At 29.7% G+C, this 18,229-nt stretch overlaps 1 protein-coding gene across 2 annotated transcripts in view; it reads left to right on the top strand.

The window, feature by feature from the left end:
• The first annotated feature begins 3,511 nt into the window (after positions 1-3,511).
• Positions 3,512-18,229, top strand: part of put (activin A receptor type 2 punt) — a 96,457-nt gene continuing 81,739 nt past the window's right edge. Inside the window, exon 1 of one of the 2 annotated variants that reach the window (XM_075374989.1) lies at positions 3,512-3,897. The gene's annotated coding sequence lies outside the window, so the exon portion shown is untranslated. The remainder of the gene's footprint in view (positions 3,898-18,229) is intronic. The other variant, XM_075374990.1, reaches the window with a different exon arrangement.

Here is an 18,229-nt window from a genome sequence, read left to right as displayed (position 1 = left end):
ACCATAGTAAATTGTATAAAAATGAGACCCCCTAAAATCAAGAATCTTTTCTGCACTTTGTAAAGACATGGGTGCAATGCATTCAGCATTACTATTTTATTGCAATGCAAGATGGCTAACACATGGGAAATTTTGCGACGTGATTATGAATTAAGAGATGAAATTGCCATTATTTTAGAAGAGGGAAGCCGAGATGGTTTATTTGTGATGGAATTGAGATACTTGGTCGACATATTCGAGAAATTAAATACTTTGAATCTTCAACTCGTGAAACAAATACACATATGTTGGATACAGGTGATAAATTTAATGCTTTTGTAGAAAATTGAAATTGTGGAGCAGAAATTTAAAGCAAAATAAACTTTAAAATATTTGCAAATGTGTTGAAACTTACAAGGCTGAAGAACAACATGTGAAAGTTGTTTTTGTAACCACTGAAAATCATTCGCCATGCTGGCAAAGAATTTTCTTGCTGACGAAAACTTTGTAGCAAGTTACGAATGGGTTAGGGGTCCATTTCAAAATACTCCTGAAGGGTTGTCAACTGCCAAAGAAGAAACTGTTATGGGAAGTGATAAAATCAAAAGACAATTTAGTAATAAATCACTTAATTTGGTGCAGGGATGGATGATGAGTTTTCATAACTGAAAAAAAGCATTTCAGATACAATTACCATTTTCAACATTCTACCTTTGCGAAACCGGATTTTCTGCGGTGGTGGCTTTGAAGACAGAATATAGATCTCAACTAAATATAGAAAAAGAACTCTCTGTGTCTATTTCTAATATTAAACCTTCCTTCAAAAACCTTTACAAGACAGGCCCAAGGGAGTCGCTAATAATTATTAAACTTGTTTTTAATTTACTATTGATAAGTTAATTATTAAATACATTGTGCAGTACTGATACAATCCTACTTATAAGGTTATTACATCAGTGTAAATGTGTATTTATTTTTTATTATGTCAGAATGTATTTTGTTTTGCTTTCCTAAGTGTAAATTAATAAATTTTTTTATATTTTCTTTTTGATATGCTCACCCCCCCCCCCACCATTTATTGTTACCTTGCTCTTGTAGGGGGGCATACCCCACAGCTTGAGAAACATTGAATATATTATTCTTAGTCATCGTATGAGAAAGAAAATTCCATTTTGCTATCCTTATTTGGAATATTTTTCATAATTTTTTTTTTTTTTTACTTCATATAATGTTTATTTGCAGTTTAGAAAAATTAAATTAAACTTTATAAAATCATTTACAAATACAAAATAATAATTTATGCACTAATCATTACATTACAAAATCATCATCTTGATACATTAATATTTAACAGTTAATAATGCACTTTATTCAGAAAAATAACAGAAGCTCTGAAGGAAATTGTCCTTACACCAGAGACTAGATAAAATTAAATGAAAAATCAAGGACAAAAACATTCATTTCATACGATAGAAACTCACATGAACATTTTCATCACCAGAAAGGGCACGAAGATCAGAACATATGAAAAAGTACAAGGCCCAAACAGTCCCTTCGAAGAATCTTTAATAATGGACTGACTAAAGTGATCGTATGCGGTCATAAAAGATGAAAAAGAAATGTACTTTATAAGTACACTATTTTAATTACTATTTTATAAGAAATTAAAATAAAACAGTGAAAATTACATGCTAGTTTATCGCAAAATTAGATTGTGGATGTGTCTATGAAATCTTAGTTTATTTTAAACTATTTAGGTTATGGTACTTTGCCTTGTGAATTTCAGAAGAATTTTTTATTCTTGCTCAATAAAAATTATCTTTAGATACTTTTAATAGATACCAATTAAATTATTATATTTTTAATAAAAATATTTTATACCATACAGTGATACCTTCTTAACTGTATAATTATAAAATATGTTTCTGTGAGAACTACTACTACTATTATTTTTATTGAAAGCAGTAGAGATTGATATTATAAAAGAAGATACGAGTAGGTTGTTAGATATAGTTGAAGTTAGTAAGGAGAAGTGGAAAGATTTTCATATTTCTGGTTAGAGAGCTGTTGGATAATACTGAGAAAAAAAAACCGAAATGAAGTAATAAGAATAATAATTTTTTTTATTAAACTTTTTCATTAATAATAGGGTACATACATTTGGACAATACTCTTGATATATATGATTTAGAAGAGTTACCTTGATTTATTTAATATCGATTAACACATAATGATAAACTACAGTGATAATTTTATACCAGACTTAAACAACTTTACAAATATATGTATGAAAAATTTAATTATTCTTTATATAAGTGGAGAGTCATTAGTTACTACATTAAACTATATACTCTTTGTACATGAGAGATCGCAAAAGTAATTCAGTAAACTATTAATTGATTCAGTTGACAAAGCTATTGATTTAAAATTATTATTGGAATAAATTTAATTCTTGAACATCACAAGCTATTATTAACAAAGCTACCAGAAGTCTCAACAGCTTTCCTTTTTTGTTTACATTTCTTATTACTTCCCACTTTTGAAATATTTTCACAGTTAAATGTATAATATTTGACTTATATGTATAATAATTGACTTAAGAAGTATCATGGGACATGAAAGATTTAGTGCTCTCAATACAATGCATATTAAATAGGGAGAAAGTTTGGATTTAACTTGTGTATTGCATCTCAAAAGGCTAGAAGAGAAAAATGTTAAGCAAATGAATATAAGACTGTGTTAACTTCTGTTACGTAATAATATTATTTATATTGACATTTTCTCTTCCTTTTTCATTCATGATATAAATAAAATATAAAAACTGCTTTGCTAACTTTAATTTTTCCAGTTTTATCCAATTTTTGTTCAAATCTAACTGTAAACTTAAAGGCTACGATTACAGTAGCCTTTTTACAATAATAATTGGATAGTGACTTACATAATTTCACTTATAATTAACTTAAATTAATTGAAAAATAGTACTGATGAGAGGTAAATGATACATTTGATGGGGTAAGGCTGGATTATGAAATTTAAACCTAAAGGTAGGAGAGCATCCTAATTTGAAAATAATGATTAAAATAAAGGTAATTGAACATGTCAGCAATGAAGAAAATGATTTGTTAAATAAATAGGAATTAATAATTAAGAGATTATCCTAGTACAGAAGTTAATGGAAAAGTTGATCAGATGATTAAGTTCCTGATATCAAATTAAAAAAAATTAACATTTCACTTTTTCAATCGTACCATAATATACACATTTTGGAAATCACGAACTGGGTATTTAAATTTAATTTTATAACAATGAGATTGTTGCTAAATTTTAATAATACTTTTTTTGTATTAATTGTGAACATACAATACATTTTTGTATGAACTCTTTCAATACAATTATTACCAAAAATGTTAGCTGTTGTAGACGAACATAGTGTGAGAACAACTTAGTTTTCAAGAGAACGACGTATTACCATTATATTATTTATTTTAAGAAGGAAATTAAAAAAAAAAATCAACCGCTATAACGCTGTATTTTCATTGAATAGAAATATGAGAAATTTAACCAATAACAGGATAGAAGTTATATCTACTTTCTGAATTCGAAGATCAAGGAAGCATACACATCTATGAAATAATGAGTATACGCCATGTTATTCTGTCTAGCTTAGGTTGCAGTGGATGTAAAGTGTTTACTTGTTCACGGCGTAATAATAATATTATTGTTTTGTTACAGTTTTATGTGTGTTTCTCAGGGGTTAATCATAAACTGTTTTATAAATAGCTCAAGAAATGTATTTCAATATATCGGTGGTGTTATGAGACATTAATATTAGTTTGTTTTTGTGTATTTATACAGGAAATATATTCACATGGGTGTCAAAGATTGGCACCTCGGAAGGTTTTTTATACCGTTGTTTAGGCAAGTATAAACATTTTATTTATTATTTACATACAAGTTAGTTTAAGAGTTATTTTAATGAATATCCATTTTGATAGTGATTCTGTATTGATGAAATTACGATAACAAGATGTAAATGATAACCTTTTTGAGTGGGTGTGACAATGTTGTTTATTACCTTTGATTCTATTTTACATGTTTTTCCATTGCTGTAGTGTAATAAGTGTAATTCTGATTATCCTAATGTCAATCTCTATGATGTTTTTCTTTTTATATTATTTTATTTTTTGGGTGATGTAATGATGCTGTTTCTCTTAGATGAAATTATTGGTTTTTCCCTTAAGCAGCCTATGTTTACCTTCTCTTTAGAGTAATTAAGCTTCATATGCTAAATGTAAAGGTTCCAAGTTCTGGTTTTCAATAATTGTGTATTGCAAGTAATCACCAATATGACTGTTTTACTGTAAATTAAATCATAGCATAGCCTTGTTCTATTATAAAAGTAAACAGTTTGAAACAGATAGCTGCCCTTTTGAAACATATTAATTTTTCTATTGTTTTATATGTAATAAATGCAAAATTAAAAGGTGCATAAAATTATAAACTTTATAATTATTATAAATATTATTATCAATTATTATTGGTTTGATATTATGACGCCTGGTTTTAATAATAGTAAGAATAATAGTAGTTTAAATAGATAAATATTTTACTTAGTTCAGTACTTAATAATAAATTATACTTTAATCAGGAATGTGCTTTATGTAAAGTATATTTGTTGTGTGTAATGACTACATTCGTATGGTTGATTGTAAAATTTGATTGTCACGAGTCATTCCTGTATGAGTTCTTGTATGTGAGTCTGAATTTGGGCCTTCAAATGTAGTTTTTTGAGTAATCATTACAGTTAAATTTATTTATTCCTCAATTGCTAAGTTTATGAGTGTGTGTCTTGTTTGTATTCTGTAGGATTTGTTGTTTTTTTAACAACACCTCTCCTAAAACTTTGGCAAAAATGTGTGGTAATAAATATGATGTACGTTAGAAAATGCATAACAGTAGTAATGATGGTCATTATTAGTGTAATAGCCAGCTGTTTAGTGTACACAATGAAGGTACAATGTGCAGGACTGAATATTACTTGCTTTTAGATTTTGCTGATGTACAGCAGTATATTTGATTTATGTAGAATAAAACTTTTAACTTCACTTGAAATCTAAGCTGTTATCCAATCTAAAGATAATCATCAAAAAACCTTCTTTTGTTTCAAATTCTCTGTTAAGTTTCGATAATAAGATACAGCAAATTATAATGAAGATGAGGTTAGCAGTGATCTAAATCCACCCAAACACTAGATTCATAATATCTGTCGAATTGAGAAGTTTGTGTTGCATACTTTGACTAAGTACATTTTTTTGTAGCTTCCCTTGCAATTCTTCATTAATCAATACCAATTAGAGAACTGTTAGCTATTTGATCCTTCCAAATGAATTTTTGCAAAATTATTTTAACAAATATACATCCACAGTTAATTATCTTAAACTTTCTTTATCTCAAAAAATTGGGTTATGACCTTTTCCAGCTAACTGGAATGCTGAATTTCTCTGGCCATAGAGAATTCATTTGCATTGTAAGTACTGCTTTTTTATCTCTGGAGTGTTATCGGTTACATCTCTATGTAGCTCAAATTGTTAAATAAACTTTGATGGATTCATTCTTTCTGCTTGCTTGTATTCATTTTAGCAACCACTTCACAGCTTCTGCATGTACAACTGAATTATAAACAGTACATTCAATTTTTTTTTAGAGCAGGTCATGCACATGTTCAATAATTTAAGGAGTTGACACTGAAATTCTTATTAAATTATTTTCAAATATTGGTGTATCTTTGGTCTCAAAATTTTGTTGGAAGATAGTACAACCTTCATGGTCAAGTGTTGTGATTTGATTGTTAGGGATATTACATTTTAATTCAACAAATTTTCAAAAATTTTATTGCATCACTATTTTTGATTTTGATGATATTTTGTATATGATAACTACTCACCTTGTAGTGGGCAAAAAAATATTTTTTTTATATTTTTAAAAACCTTTTCTTGAGTAATAGACTATTTTCTAAATTGCCAACAGGTAAAAGCAGCCATAATTGTCACTTTTTCCATAAGCTGTAGCATTCTTATTTTACATAATAAAGAGGTGAAAAAGGGCTTTTTGGAAAGAGTAAAGATGGAACTTCATCTTGTTACATAACCAAATCTTGTAAAGTTTACTGATGTTACGATTACAAATTGTTTTTTTTTTCTTCAAATTTTGGGCCCAGAATAAATAACGAAGAGCTTAGGGAAACAGGGTCTGTTTTTTACCTTTTAACTCTTAGGTACTAGTAGTACTTATAAAAACAAATTTGGACTGTTACCAATTATCCTTCATTAAAAAAAATGGACGCCAAATCATACGATTTTGAAAAAGTTTAATTTTTGCGGTTCAAAACCCATATGTGGGACAAGTGGTAAAAATCTCAAAAAATGTTTACAGCAGTAAATATGTTGTATGTACTTTAAAACCATATAAAATTTATTTTGTTACTCAAAGGGATTGACGAGTAAAGAAGTCATCAAAACCGTTAAAAACACTGTTCCTTCTAACCGTGAACAATGCATCCAAAAAATTCACAGCATGTTTTTTTTCCAGATAATAATGTAGGTCTACTATAAAAAATATTTTGGTTTGTCTATAATGAGATAGCTTATATTCTAGATAGTTTGTTATTTAAAGTATGACTTATACACACAAACTCATGTTTAAACACAAAAGTGAATGGACATGCGTGGACATGAATGTTTGCGTAATCCTGAATGTAAACATTGTAGAAGGCTCAGTTACTGTTTTGATTTCAATGTGATATGTTGTATTGTTGCTAGTATTAATAATGTGTTTAGGTAATGTACACTTGTTTATAAAGTAATTTTATTAGCAGTGAACTTCTGGCCTTCACACTGAAACAGTATGTCGTAAATTGACTTAGAATAGATCTTCAGCATTGCACGATATTTTAGAATTTACTGAACAGCAAATAACATCGATATCTTTAAGAAGTGGACGTATTGAAACAAAAAATATCTGTACTTTTCATAAAACCGACTATGTAGATAAATATTTTTATATTAATGGGTAAAGTTGCACTAAACCTGTCACACTAAACCGGTTAAGAAACCTCTTACTATAAGGAGGTAGGTAGTTACCATATACAAAATATCATCAAAATCAAAAATAGTGAGTTGCACTGATCATTTGTTGAATTAAAATCCCTGTATTTTATTTTACTGGACTTCCTTTGAAATTTTCTTAGGTAACAAAATTATGCTTATTAAGTTACAAAATTAAGTAACAGAATTATGCTCAGATTTTGGGAGATGAGTTGAGCCAAGAACCTTTTAGAACACCAGTTTTAAAATTGCCAATAGCAAACTTGAGGAAATTTTGAAGATTGTGTAAATGTCCAAAACTTGGGTTGGGTATAAATCACTGACCACTGACTTTAGTCATTCAAAGTACTATTTACTATTTCAATTTGTTCTTCTCAGTTAGTTTCCATCATATGTAATTGATTTCATTACCAAATAATGTGAAATATGAATACAACTTTTATGTATTAAATAAGCAGTATTTTATACTTTTACAGACACCTCCTCAGCCACCTTCAACATATCAGCCATCGGTAGTTTTATTTAGTTATCTCTCTCCTTTGGAATAGAAGACTATTTTTTTTAAATACTTTGTAAACATTCACACTTTTAAGGTTATGTAAGCTTCAGTGAGTTAAACTAACATTTTAATATATGAAGATGGATTTAAAATACAGAAAAAAAATAGTGAAAAATTTTACTTTTAGCTAGAACTACTAGAATTATGAAGAATTTTACATAATAAAAATAATAGTATAATTTTATTTATCATAAATGTAACTTTAGACTGGAAGAGCTGTGTAGAATATAAGGTAATAAATTAAATGATACATAAATTAATAATAATGGATTAAAATAAAATTTACAAATAAAAAAAGAATTACAATTTTTTTTAATAGAATTTGTAAATCTAAAACTTTTTTAAAAATTATAAAGCAAATATGTAATTTTTTTTAAAGTTGCAATACAGTAAAGGAATTATTCACATGTTTGCTGGTAGATTTTTTAGGATCGGTTATAAACCAACTTGTACAAAACTTTATCAGTTTTTTTTTTAAAAGAAGGGAATTCTCCAAATTATGGATTGTAAAAGGAATGACGTTACAAAACTTAACCCATGACCTTGATGATAGACTGCTTATGGTTATCTAATTGATTATTTGTAATTTACAGTCATTCCTATTTCTGATATTATTGTTATGATCCATATCAGTAGAGTGGATGTTTGAACAGTTTTTTGTTTTTTCAATTAATGTACGTTTAAATTGAATTGAAGGTCAAAATCTTATCTCGGATATACAACAGATTGTAGTATGCACAGATAAAGCTCAAGCGAGTATCCTGAAAGTTTTTTGTGCATAATGGACAATTGTTTTAGCTTTGGCAGCATTATCCCCAGCATAACACTGTACATTATAATGGTAGTCATTTTCAAATATGAGCTATGTTTACTGTGAGTTCATTGACCCTACTCTTTTCACGGTGCATTATTTTAAGGCCTTATTGTGTAAAAAAAATAACATTTGTCATGTGGCTTCCAGATGAAATGCAGTTTTAACAAGTTTATGGCAAAATTTTGTTATTATCAAATAGCAGAAAAATGATAATGTTAAGATTTACATGCTCTAGGAGAATTTAAATTATTGACCTGTCAAGTGTTACATTAATGTAAAAAAAGTTTGTGTTTGCCAGCAATATGATACTTCCAAAACATATGCAACAATGTTGTGTATGTATTAATTTTTTTATATTTTGTTTTTTAGTTTTGTGTAAAAACTACCACTTTTTTACCATTTTTTTATGTATCATGATAACTTGCATAGCTTTTACCAAAATACAAAAAACTATTGAAATAAAGTACAATGTCCATTTTTTAATTAATTTTTATCGCATTATATATTTTAAATAAGAAATACAGTTGAATCACATGTATTGTTGTCTTATACTGTACTCATTCCTGACCTGATATATGTAAATTATTATTATTATATATTGATCAGAATAAAAAAAAATTATGTATTTAATTTATTTTAATCTTCTTTTTTTTAATTTTGATCCAAACTCCTATTACTGAAAACATAATAGATTAAAAAGTGCATTTACTTTTTTTATTATTTTTATTAATCTAGCCAAGTATTTTGTTTCAAATGTACCAATATTATGAAATATTCTTTAAGCTCCATTTTTAAAAAATATTTTTGGGCTTTTGTAATGATGAAGTCTAATTAGTTAGTGCCTTTGAAAACTACAGATAGAATCAGGTTCTGTTTCATCATCAGATTCAGATTCGCAAAAGATCTCTGACAATATAGGCATGCTTCACTGTATGATAAATTCTTTACATAATCTTCATATATGATAGCTTAATTTTCTTAATATATGATATTTTAAGGCTCAAGTTTCCCTCGTTTTTTCAGTTAATATCTACAGCTGTTTTCTATCTGCAATCAACAATTTTTGCCTATGTGTTTTAAAATAGTTAAAAAAGTGATGGAAGTCAGTCAATTCATACAAAATGGTGATAGTTGGTGTAATTTTTCCAGAATGTATTTTTAATTTTAAGGTTTAAAATACAACGAACAAACTTTTAACCAAAATGTCAAATGATGGTATCTTAGACAAATGTTTTTTTTTTTTTGTATTCAAGATACTGTTAGCAAAGTAAAAAGGATATGTTTTCATCATTTAAAAATAAAATACTCAATAAAATTATCTTTTATCAGCTTTCAGAGCAATTGAATTTATTGAACTGTTTCCTCTTAGAAAACTAAGAAATAAATTTTTTATTATTTCTTTTCCGCAATGAGTTTAAGAAAAGGATGATTACACTGATCAACAATGATTTTGTTAAACGATAGTGAATAACTGATTCTTATAATATTTTTCATGCTGATTTCAAATATGAAATCAGAATTCTTCTATCAGGCTTAGTTTTTTTTGTTACTACCATTTTTATTTTCAGGTAGTAACATGGATGAACTCCATAAATATAGCATTTTGTGAATGTATTTAATTATATTATTTATCGACTAAATAGCTTTTGTTTATTTATTACATTCTTGTAATTGTTTTCACATTGATTTGTTAGACATTAGTCATTATGTTTATTATTTACACTCTACTTAAATTAACAAGACTGTGACTTATTCTTCCTATTTTCATCTTAGAACATATCATCCGCTCAACATATCATCCGCTCATTAGTTATTTCTGTTGTTATTATATTTACTTATAAACTGTTGTACAGACTAGAGAAAGATTTTTAATTCTCATTCAAGTGTGAGTTCTTGTGTGTGTGTAACATTCAGTTTTGTAGCCGGCTTCCATATGTTGTTCACTGAATTGAGTATATGTTTATTAAATTAGTGTGTTAAAAGTGTTTCTTTTTAAACAATATTAGTTACTGTAATGTATGTACTGTATGTTATTGTAATGCCTCACAGTTGCATTAATCAATCATCCAAACAATTTCTGCTACATCTGTGGTGAGATAACATTGAAGTCTCAGAAAGAAATATAACTCCACTGATAAAAAAGGTCGTATGAGAATTGCATTTAGGATGTAAATTAGATGATCAGTACTAATCTTGGGCTCCTCGTATTTGCTATGCTTCTCGTGTTAACATTGTTGGCTAAATGGATCTCATCACATGCCATTTACAATTATAGTGGTTCGGAAAGAACCAAAGGATCACACTGTAGACTGTTATTTTAGTATAATAAAGATATCTACGATAACGGTTGTGGTGAGCCATCATTTTGGAATAGATGGGACCAGGTTTTAGCATCTTATTTTACCCATCTTAAAGGACAGCTAAATCACCTGGCTTTTGACACAATCCTTGTAATTCTTTTTATCCAAGATGTGAGAACCATCCACGTTATACTGCACCTGTAGGTATTCGCACCCAGCGTTTACTACACCTTATAGATCTTGACACACCTTCCATTTTTCTGATTTATCTGTGTTTGTATCCTCCATGGAGAATCAACCTCATTAATTTTATGTTTGACTTCATGAGATACAATAAAGAATCAACACTATTTTCTATATTATCTATTTTCTTTTAGCAAATGTTTCACCATATTCTCTCCAAGACAAACCCAGACAGTTTTAGATTTTTGAAAAAGGGAGATTTTGAGTTTGAAGTTCTAAATAATTGGCAACTTTTAGGGGGATGTTATAGTGGGTCATTTATTACCCATTCAGTTAATGAATAAATCCTTAATTTACTGAAATTTCCAGAAAATCAAAATCTAATTAATATCACTGTGTAATAGGATTACTGTTGTACAGGGATAGTATAAGTATTAATCTATTTGTACTATAAAATGCTTAACGTGAAACAATTGGGATTTAATGAGTTGTAATTTAACAACAATATTTTCACACACTTTGTGGTGTACTTCAAAATATTGTCATATTTGTATCAGAAGAGTGTTATAGGAATTAAAATGCTGTTTTCATTTTTTTGTCATTAACAATGTTGAGTTGAAAGTGTTGGAAGAAAAGAATTTTTGTATTTAGTGCACGTTTTCTCAGAGCAGAGAATGGTAAATGGAAAAAAATAGTGAATACAAGAGGTTCAAGGTTAGTAAACGTACCTTACACCATTAGATTACCATTTGTTTCGATCTCTATAGGATTCTCTTAAAGGTCTAATGTTGACTTCGAAAGAGGCCTATGAAAATCACTTACCGTAGTCTTTCTTCTAGAAAACATAGTTGTTCTTTAGTATCAGGATTATAATTTTACTCAAAAAATGGCAATTTTGATGAAAGTTGCATATATTTAATTCTCTAGAATCTCAAAAATGTTATCTTTTTTTTGTCATTTGACTGGTTTGATGCAACTCTCCAAGATTCTCTATCTAGTGCTAGTCGTTTCATTTCAGTATAATCCCTACATCCTACATCCCTAACAATTTGTTTTACATATTCCAAACATCGCCTGCCTACTCGATTTTTTCCTTCAACCTGTCCCTCCAATATTAAAGTGACTATTCTAGGATACCTTAATATGTGGCCTAATATGGTCAGTCTCTTCTTTTAAATATATTTTTCCAAATGCTTCTTTCTTCATCAATTTGTCACAACAGCTCTTCATTTGTCACTTTATCCACCCATCTGATTTTTAACATTCTCCTATAGCACCACATTTCAAAAGCTTCTTCTCAGATACTCCGATTGTCAGAGTTTCATTTCCATATAAAGCTACGCTCCAAACAAATGCTTTCAAAAATGTTTTCCTGACATTTAAATTATTTTTTGATGTAAGTAAACATATTTCTCACTGAAAACTCATTTTGCCTGTGCTATTTGGCATTTTATTTTGCCCCATTTTTAGTAATTCTACTTCCCAAATAACAAAATTCTTCTACCTCCATATTCTTTTCTCATCCTATTTTTGTATTCAGTAGTCTGTCTCTATTTTTACTACATTTCATTACTTTCATTTTGTTCTTTTTTATTTTCGTGTGGTAGTCTTTGCATAGGACTTCATCCATGCCATTCATTGTTTCTTCTAAATCTTTTTTACTTACTCCCAGCTAGAATTACTATATCATCAGCAAATCATAGCATCTTTGTCTTTTCATCTAGCATTGTTACTCTGGATCTAATCTTTTCTTTAACATCATTAACTGCTAGTTAAAACGTAACGGGGATAGGGAACATCCTTGTCAGACTCCCTTTTTTTATATCGGCTTCTTTCTTACGTTCTTCAATTATTACTGTTGCTGTTTGGTTCCTGTAAATGTTACCAATTGTTCTTTTCTCTCTGTACTTGAACCCTAATTTTTTTTTTAAATGCTGAACATTTTATTCCAGTCTACATTATTGAATACCTTTTCTACATCTATAAATGCCATGTATGTTGGTTTGTTTTTCTTTAATCTTCCATCTACTATTAATCTGCATGCTAAAATTGCTTCCCTTGTCCCTATACTTTCCCTGAAACCAAATTGATCTTCTCCTAACACTTCTCCCACTCTTCTCAGTCTTCTTCTGTACAGAATTCTAGTTAGGATTTTTGATGCATGACTAGTTAACCTAATTGTTCTGTATTCTTCACATTTATCTGCTCCTGCCTTCTTTGTTATCATGACAATAACACTGTTTTTGAAGTCTGACGGAACTTCCCCATTTTCGTAAATATTACACACCAGTTTTTATAATCTATCTATCTCTTCCTCACCTGCACTGCGCAGTAATTCTGCAGGTATTCTGCCTATTCCAGGAGCCTTTCTGCCATTCAGATCTTTTAATGCTCTCTTAAATTCAGATCTCAGTATTGTTTCTCTCCTTTCATCCTTTTTGACTTCTTCTTCCTCTATAACACCATTTTCAAATTTATTTCCTCCGTATAACTTAATGTATTCCACCCACCTCTTGACCTTTCCAAAAAATTTGATCTAGGGCAAAAAAATCTTACAGGCATTCAAGAAAATAAGATAGAGTGAATGAAACCATCTTTCACAACTATGCTGCAGAAACATGGTGAGAAGGAGAAAAAAATTGACTACTCAGATATAGTTTGTGTACAGTATTTATGGAAGCCGGAAAGAGGTACGTAAGGAATTACTAAGGTCATTCAAATATAAACCGGAATTTATCTACATGCTTTATTGATATTAAATAAATGTACAAATAAATTACCTTATTTTTTTCTGCATAGTTTCCTTCAACAGAAATACATTTTCTCCACTTGATGGCATTAGGAAGCTTATGTGGTTTCCTGATCCTATCCCCAAAAAGCAAGATGGCTACCTCCAAAAACCAATTGTTTACATTTAATGCTAAACTGTGGGATTGTCTTTAAATTTTTTTCCTCCTAAAGCTTCTTTCAGCAAACCAAAAACATGGAAATCACACAGTGACAAGTCTGGACTGAATGGTGGGGGTTCAAGAGGTATCCAATGAACATTAGCTGGTTTATCGCGAGTATGAGCTGTTGTATGTGGCTGAGCACTTATGTGAAGGAGGATGTTGTGAATTAGTTTCCAGCATTGTTTGTTGCAATAAGCAGCCATGACATCATCCAACAAGTGACAGTAGTATGTTGCATTTATTCTCCTTCATGCAGGAAATCAATCACCAGCACATCTTTTGACTTAAAACAGTTGCCAGAAGTTTTCCAGCTGACAGGCTTTTCTTGGTCTGAATTGGTGTGCCCTCCCGACTTTTTCACCATTCATACTTGTTCTATTACTTTTCAGAGTGTAGTGGTGGACCCATGTTTTGTCTCAGGTGACAATACAATCCCAAAATCCTTCTCCTTCCTCAGAGCGATTCAGAAGCCGCTGATTTATATCTTTCCAAACATTTCTCAGTGCTTTGATGAGAAGACGTAGAACCCACCACTTTTGCTGTATCCAAGAGTGTTACAATAATGTATGTACACTTCTAGCACTTATGCCCACTTCTGATGCAATTTCAGTTACTTTTGTGCAGCGGTCACCTTCCACAAGGTCACGAATGTTTTAAATGTTATCATTGATGCAGGTCTGCGAATGGGGTTTGTGTATTTTGTTCTCCACAGCATCACATCATCTCTGCATCATTTCAAAATTTTTTTAGCCCAATCAAACACTTTATTTTTTGACAGTGTAGCATCTCCAAACAGTGTCTAGAGTCAAGTCAAAATTTCAGTGGATTTGATACCTCATTGGCGAGAAATCAGATTATAATTAATTGTGAAACGAATGATGTACTTTCTGCTCAGATGTTGCGGTACTGAAGTGGGAACATAACCTACAGGTGTAGCTGGCTGGATGCTTCTCTTCACACATATCCAACTAACTATCTGCGGCGCTCAATATTCAATGCTCTTCCTCATCCGTGTGGCAAAATTCTGGTTTATATTTGAATGACCCTTGTAAATAGTAATATCAGTTACAAAGGAATAGCTTTCTAGAGAAAATTTCTAAAACAAAACCACAATAGTTTTTTTGGCATGATAGAAAATTTAGACACGACATATTAGTTTGAGGGAATTGGGTAGCATAGATAACGACAGATGTAATAAAGATTTTTTTTTATGGAGTGAGAGAATTGAACATGAAAGTTGGGAGTCAGAGGATCATTTGTGAAACTGTTATATTGATAGTATTAATCAGAGAGAAAGTTATTTTATAATCAATTTTTGCAAGTTTCATCTTGTTGGGTTGACAGAGTAGAGAGTTATAATTATGACAAGGTTCATTTTTTAATATGTGCTCAAATTTAAAAAAAGGACAAAGAGTAGAAATTAGATTTTGTATAAAATTAGGAACAATGTCTGACAGTATTTAAATAGTAAAAAATTTGGTATGAGAATCTCAATAATGTGCTTGATTGGATAGTGAAAATAGTTCAAATGTTATGTCCTAAAATACTTTGTTTGTGAGTTATGGCTAACGAAAGATTTTGCTTGGATTTCAACTACCCCAATGAAATAAGGTTATACTGAAATTTTTAGGTTGTTAATTAAGGGGCAGAATTATTTAATTAAACTGGCAGAAAGATTTCTTATGAATTTTAACCTGAAGAATTGAATAAAATAGGTCCCAGAACCATATCTGCAGTAAGTTTTGAGAAATTTGGGGTGAAAACCAATAAATTGGGATAAAATATTGTTTATACTTGATATTAAAAAGGGTAATAAACACATAAAACCTCCAAACAAAATGAGTGGAGAATTTAATTCTGAACAAAATGGTGTAAGAAAGTTGAATAAAACAAGAAAAGTTAGAAAAAATTGAATTTTATTTCGAAACTGTGCATTACTACATTGTTAAAAAAGTACTTCTGTGTTTTGTGTTTATTACCCATTTAACAACGTTGTATGCAAAACATAAAAAACAATTTTTTACCCCAATTTATTGGTTTTCACTAAAGATTTTGCAAAAACTACTGCAGGTAGGGTTCTGGGACCTACTTTATTCAATTTTTCAGGTCAAAAACCTTAAGAAATCAGTCATTTTGCTCCTTAATTAATGTCCTAAAAATTCCAGTACGACCTCATTTCACTGGGATAACTGAAATTTTTCACTATATGTAACTCACAAACAAAGCATTTTAGGACATATGTTTATATGAACCTTTTCTATTATTTTCATGAGTAGAATAAGTTTTGAAACAACTGGGAAAACGTCATGATACACCTGTAGATTTTAGAACAAATTTTACCCACTATTTAAATATTTTATAATTTTATGTCATCATTAGTTATACTGGATAAACGAAATGTTGTTTTTATTTCTTACAAGAATGGTAATAGCTGAATCGTATAGTATTTTTATTACTGATTTCAAATTTGTCAATTCTTTTTACCAAGTATAATTTTTTCTTGTAATTACTATTTTTTTTTATAATAAAAAAGCATTATGACAGTTGTATAACAATATTATATATGCAGTTTCTACATGCTTAAAATCTGATTTAGTTAGCTGTAGGTACTTCAGTCTTAAGATTCCATAGTGATCAGCCAGCATTCTTGGGTTCCATTTTACCTGGTAGCATTTTTCCATGATGGATATTTTCTGGTGAAAGCGTACTCCTTGTTCGTCAATCACAGCTACAAGATTGGTAGGGAATAATCCAGATGAAAATTTAAGAAGTGGATTTTTAGTGACATATTACATCAAATTGCTTCATAGTTTTTAAGAAGCTCAGATATAAGCTCTTTATATTATTTCCAAGGACATTGTTTACAGCGTTTTTAAAAGATTCCCACAGAGCAACCTTCCAGTCAGTCAAATTATCTTCAGATTCACTATCCTCCATTAGTTTACTTATTATTGGCCCAACAAATATACTCTCCTTTATCTTATCATCAACTTATGTTAGGTAACTTGTTTATTTTTTAAAGTGAAATCCACCCCATCATGATCCATTGCTTTAATAAAAATTTTCATTTAATCTAGCTTAATGTGTAGCGATGAAAGGTAAACTTTTTCAGGTTTTTTTGCGCTAGACTCACAATGTTCTTCTCTCCTATAAACAATGCATATGTCCTAATGCTTCTAGTAAAGATTCCACAGTATTACAGTAAACTAAGTCCTCGTGCTGGAAGAAGAAACATTCAAATTCACACTGCCTATCATGGAAAGCCCTTATTTTAATGCAGTGTTGTAAAAGATTCCATCCTGGCAGTCATGTTGTGAGAATTTCTGCTTGATTGTTGGATAAATTTAAAATCATGAACAAGATCATTTAATTTTGACTGATTAATTAAGTGTGGTACATTATTTGTATTTTCTAAAAGGTCTGGGTCTCTCCTTTGTTCATCATCTGATAAGTCTGCACAACTTTTAATATCAACAATTTCATCCTCATCTAATTCTCATGTTTTCTGTGGTGCTAGCAGTGGAAACTGTGAGACACTGGTTTTATAGCTGAGGAAGTAATAGGATATTTAACAATTTGTCTATTCTTAGCTGTTATCCCTGATACTTTCATTATTAAAAAATAGCAGTTTGTGCAGTGATCCTTCAGTTCTCTCAAAACCATTGGAATTGTTGAATTGTTATGTGACGAGATCTATTTAAACAATCAGTCAACAGTGTTACACATGAATTGCAGCAAGTATGAGGTACCCATGAGCAAGTATGAAGTATGGCTGATCAGGACCTGTTCTGATAACCCACCTTATTTCCAAAATATAGTTTTTTTTATCAGTAGAGTTTTATTTCTCCTCTGAGATTTTAATTTACCTTGTTACAAATGTAGCAGAAACTGGATGGATGATTAATGCATCTGTGTGGCATTTTTATTAAAAAACTTCACTGCCATTCCCTCACAAACACAATTACAAAACTAAACTTAGGAAAAGCAGCTGTACCACTAAATATTACATACTGGAGAGTTTGCATTATTTGACCGAACTAGTTGAGATTTTTCTTAGCCAGCATGATACATTGTTTATTGTTTGTAGTATTACATCCAGCATTGAGTCACCAAAACAAAATTCATATATGCTGGGTAGTATGTGACTAATGGGTGACATAATTTTATTTAGAAAAATATAACTTTAATCATATGTGTATCATTTATAATCATTTTAGTCGCTATGTAAATTATAATATTTATTTTTCATGGCCGTTTATCACCTCAAATAAATTAATTATGGTTTATTTAGCAACTTAACTGCTGCAATAAATAAAATAAAATATTGTACTTGCGTTGCT

This window comes from Lycorma delicatula, chromosome 9, assembly GCF_047948215.1.
Source record: "Lycorma delicatula isolate Av1 chromosome 9, ASM4794821v1, whole genome shotgun sequence".
NCBI classification, from domain to species: domain Eukaryota; kingdom Metazoa; phylum Arthropoda; class Insecta; order Hemiptera; family Fulgoridae; genus Lycorma; species Lycorma delicatula.
Note: the sequence above shows the minus strand (reverse complement) of the source record. Positions and strands in the feature narration are given on the sequence as shown.